Source organism: Lipotes vexillifer, unplaced genomic scaffold (assembly GCF_000442215.2).
Source record: "Lipotes vexillifer unplaced genomic scaffold, Lipotes_vexillifer_v1.1 scaffold792, whole genome shotgun sequence".
Classification (NCBI taxonomy): Eukaryota; Metazoa; Chordata; class Mammalia; order Artiodactyla; family Lipotidae; genus Lipotes; species Lipotes vexillifer.
Window position 1 is genome coordinate 2,345,704 of NW_006795663.1, and position 5,259 is coordinate 2,350,962.

A 5,259-nucleotide genomic window follows, 5' to 3' on the forward strand; every position below is an offset into this window, starting at 1 on the left:
CAGGAACTGATGTGGTCAGACTGGCATCACAAGTTGAGATGCCTCTAGAATAATACATTTGGGAGTGTCTAGCTATACAGGACAATGGGGAGCTGGAGAATCCACCTCAGCTGCGGCTGAAGTTTAAACTTATGTCTTTCTAACCTACTACAGTACAAGTTTACCTTCATGTCACTACGTAACGTGTTCCATTTAACAAATACCAATATTGCATGACTACATGCTGGATACCGTTCTAAGTGCTTAGCAAACATTCACTCATTTCACCCTCACAACGACCTCGCGACGCTGGTGCTATTATTATCATGTTTAAAAGATGAGGCAACTGGGGTGGGGCGTTCAAACTGAGAACACAGATGGCAGAACTAGAGTCTTCCTCAATTCCTGTGGGGCACAGAGAGCTGCAGTGGGGGTCACTCGGGAAGGCAGACAGGGCTTGATCGAGGGTCAGTCAGCTGTCAGGGGATGCACAGCACCAGTCTCAGTAAGGTGGCAGGGAGAGATGGAGCCCTGTCCCTGGGCCATGGCAGCAATCCTGGCATCTCTCCGCATCATCCTAGGAATCCCTTCTCTTTCTCCACTGTTGGATCACCTGCTTCATGGATCCCACATCTGCCTCTTTCTTAGTGGACCTCCTTCATCTTAGCAGAACACCCCCTCCAGTAGCTTCATGACACAGGGAAAATGGGAGGCAAATCTGGGAGGAATTTCCAGTTTTAGAAATGTCTTTAGAGCCTCTGCTGGAGTGTTTTTTGGCTGGGTACGAACTCTACACTGCAAATACTTTTCAGAATTTTGAAGACGTTGCTTTTTTGCTTCTAGTTTTCAGTGCTGCTACCGGGAAGCCCACACTGGATTAATAGTTTGGCTGGGTATAGAATCCAAGGGTGTAAATCACCTTCAAAGACTATTGTTGAGAAATCCAACGTCATCCTGTGTCCTGATCCATTATACATATCTTGTTTTTGTTTTTCATTTTTTCCTTCCTGGAAGTTTTCAATATTCCTTTTATTCCTGGTTTTCTAACAATTTGCCTTGATGTGGGTCTTTTCATCATTTGCCGTGTCAAGCATGTGCTGGATTCAGACAAGGAAACTCGTGATTTCAGTTCTGGGAATATTATTTTGTATTTATTTCCTTGAATATTGCCTCCCCTGTGCTTTGTCCATTTTTTCTCTTTTTGGGACTCTTACTATTTGGATGTTGAATATCCTAGATGGATCCTGCAATTTTCTTATGTTTCTTTCCTACTTTCAGTCTATTTAACCTTTTGTTTTACTTTCTGAGAGTTCGCCTCGTGTTCCAAATGTTGTGTTATTTAAAACATTTTTTTGGTCTGTTAATTTTCATTTTCAAGAGCTCTGTGTAATTCTTAGTTTGATCCTCCACTGTTTCTTTTTACTTTCTGATTTTGGCTTTTCGGATGCAATATCTTCTCATCTTTCTGATATTACTTGTAATTTTTTGAAGTCCAAAAAACATATTGAAAATGGGTCACTAAGGATTAGATGAAAAGCTCTGTGGGGTTGAATGGGGCTTGTCACTTGGTGAAATTCACTACAAGGTAATGATGTGGGGAACTAACCATTTCATTTGGGGACACCCCCCACCCAACCACCAGGAATATCCCCACTTTGTAGATTGGGGTGCAGTCACTGAGAAAATGAGCAATTCACCCAAGTTCACACAGTGAACCGGTGGTGGAGAGATCGAAACCAAGGATGTCTCACTCTGGAATCAGCGTTCCAGACCACTGTACTACACTGCCTCACAAAGCAGCTGCAGCTGACGTTTATCAGGCGCTTTCTGTGCACCAGGCACTGTTCTAAGCCCCTAAAAATGTAAAATCAATTTAATCCTCACAACAGCCCTTGGAAGTAGGTACTGTCGCTAGACCCATCGTTGATGATGTTGATCTGAGACACAGAAGCCACTGGCCCAAGACCACACAGCTGGTAAGTGTCAGGGGCAGGACACGGTCTGAGGCAAGCTGGCCCTAGAGCTCTCTCTGCTTAGTCTCCCAGAGCCTCAGTTTCCCCATCTGAAAACATGGCCATGACTCCTAACTCCCAGAGTTATTTTGAGGATGAAATGAGAGAACACATGTAAGAAACATGTACATAATGGAGCCTCAACAGATGTTATTTTTATTAAAAAAATCCCCCCATCCCACCCAGGCTTCAATTCCTTTAAAACCAGATGCTACGCTGTGGGCCTCTGAAGGCTTCTCCTGGCTGTGAACTTCGTGGCTCCAAGAGCTGGGCTGCAAAGTTAGAGGGCCTAACTCAGAGGAGAGAGATGAGGTGGGAGTGGGTTTGAGGGTAGGAGGCATCAAGGCCTCGGGGATAGAAGACAAAAATCCGGAGGTGAGAGCCAGTGTGACATGGCCCAGAGCATCACTCCTGTGTTCCCACATAGCTGTGAAGTTCAAATAACAGACTCCAACTGACACATAAAAAGGAACACATGTAACCACTTACAGGCCAATTAATATCGGGGTGGGGAGAGAGCCACAGGGCTGGGAGGCCACTGGGGTTGAAGTGAGCAAAAGAATGATGGCCGTGCTTCCTGCCCTCTGGCTGAAATGGGCTATTATGTGTCATCAGGAAACTTAAGAAGGGGGGGGGGGGGGAAACAACCGCTGATCAAAGTCCCTTTTGTCAACTTCTAACAGATTAATAGATGACAGATTTTGCACTTAGAGCTCTACTGCAAGGTCAAGGGCAGTGAAATGGAGCTTGTTGGGACTTTCTTCTTTCGTTCAGCTTCTAGGCTGCAGGACTCATCACTCTGACAGCCTGGCTGCCTGAAACGGCTGGAATAAGGTCTGCCTCCCCCAGGGCTTTTGTGGGGGAGAGCGGAGGGCTCCTTTTAAACACAGACAAGCGAGGCGTGTCTCCTGCCCAGAGCCACTTCCCTGATCGGGCTGCTGCTGGGGTCCATCTCTCCTTGCAGCCCCAAGCTCATCACGCCACTGCCCCCAGCTTCCCTCTTTTGGCCTCGTGGTGGCCCTCAGGGACCACAGAAGGAAGACACACTTCTAAAGCTGTCTTCTAAGTCCTTCAGTGATTTGGCCTCGCCCCCATTACCCCGGTGTGTTCACATCAGTCACACCAGGTTACTCGTACCTCCCCAAATGCCCCTTGCACTCTGCTTCCACGTCTCAGCCTTCTCTGCCACACCTTTTATCGTCCTGTCAATTTCCGATACATCCATCAAGGCTGTGCCAGTGCCAACTCCTTTGGAAAGCCCATTCTGACCCTCCTGCCCTGCCCTCCCAGCCCAAGGAGATAGTCTATTCTCTGTGACTCCCAGACTCCCAGACCCTTCAGATACACAGCCTTGGGCATTTACCTTATTATAAGGCCATTTTCTGCTCATAGGTTCATCATCCCCACGTGGCTATTTACAGAGACCAGTGTGCTGCCTGGCATGGAACAAGGCTTTCCTGTTACATAGAGACAGGTAGATGCTGGGTGATTCACCAAGATGTTAGAGATTGTGGAGGAAGCCCCTAATGTCACCCTAATAACCCCTACCCCTGGCAGAACCTGTGACTTGCTCCAAACCAACAGACCAGGGTAAAGGTGATGGGGTATCACCCCCATGATTTGGTTACATTGTAAGGCAAGGGTGATAGGCTGTCAATTTCACAATGATGTTGCTTTATAGAAAACTCCACACTGACAGACTGCAATGAGAGATTCTCCTTGCCTGCTTGATGAAGTTAGCAGCCATGTTTAGAAAGCCCATATGGCAAGGAACCGGGGGTGGGCAGCTCTAGGACGGCCTCCAGCTCCCAGACAGCAAAAAGCCGGCCCCTCGGTCATACAGCCACAAGGACATGAATTCAGCCACAACCTGAGTAAGTTTGGAAGTGGATCCTTCCCCAGTTGAGCCTCCCGATGAGAATGCTACCCAGCCAAGACCTTGACTGCAGTCTTGTGAGATCTGGTGCAGAGGACCCAGCTAAGATGTGCCTGGTCTCCTGACCCATAGAAACTGTGAGATGATAAATGTGTGTGTTGTTTCAAGTTGCTACATTTGAGCTGCTCTGCTACTCAGCCATTAACAAGCTGATAGATTATTCTTTTTTTTTTTTTTTTTTTTTTTTTGTGGTACGTGGGTCTCTCACTGCTGTGGCCTCTCTCGTTGCCTCCGGACGCGCAGGCTCAGCGGCCATGGCTCACGGGCCCAGCCGCTCCGCAGCACGTGGGATCTTCCCGGACCGGGGCACGAACCCGTGTCCCCTGCATCGGCAGGCGGACTCTCAACCACTGCGCCACCAGGGAAGCCCCTCATAGATTATTCTTAAAGTTGCATTCTTTGGGGTCTGGAAGTCCCAAATAGTCTGGGGGAAATTCAGTTTCACTCTAATAAGTCAGTGCATTGGCAAGAAATTTTTACCAGCCAACTCATAGCAAAACTCCAGAACAAGGGCTTGGAGAGTGAAAGTGGGGTCAGGCCCAGGGAGACAGAGAGAGACCTAGAAAGATGAGAGGCCACAGTCAGACAGGAAACAGGAAGAGCCCTGAGCCTGAAATCAGGTTCCGGGTTCCACCCTCTGCAGATAGTTTGCTAGTAGGCTTTGGGCAAAGCAGCCCCTGTCTGGGTCTCCATGATCTCATCCGCAGTCCAACTGGTATGAACAGTTTGAGCTCCATAGCTCTCTCTGGCTCTGGCATTCTGAGTCTATGACAGTTCAGTTTTGCCAAGGAACTCTAAAGTTCAGAGCATGCTCAATCTTTCACTTATTCCTTCATTCATTCAGAATGAGTTACTTCTCCTTGCAATAATTTTTAGGACCGCTAACCATGTAAAACATACATTTAGTAACACCATTAAAAAAGAGAGCGACATATAATGAATTAGGGGAAGGGGACAGAAAGCTCTGCCAGAATCCCAGGCTGAAGGAGACATCTGCTTGGATAGCTCCCCTTCCCCCTCCCCACATCTCCTATATAGAATAGATTCCATGTGCTTAGGGTGGGGCTCCTTTTCCCACCTATAGGATGGTCACTTGGCCTGGGTTTGGCCAATCAGAGTACCTCAAGTCTCTGGCCACTGTGACTGGTTCAAAAATGAGCATATGAGCCAAGCAGGACCACTCAGAATCTCCAATAGGGCTTTGCTGCCAGAGCTGGTGGAAAAGATTATCTTTCTTCTGGGGTTGCTAAGCTCATAAGATGTAAGTTTGGGGCAGTTTGGGGCTGCCATCTGGAGAAAGCTTATCTGAGATCTAGAAAGGGAGCCCTGGAA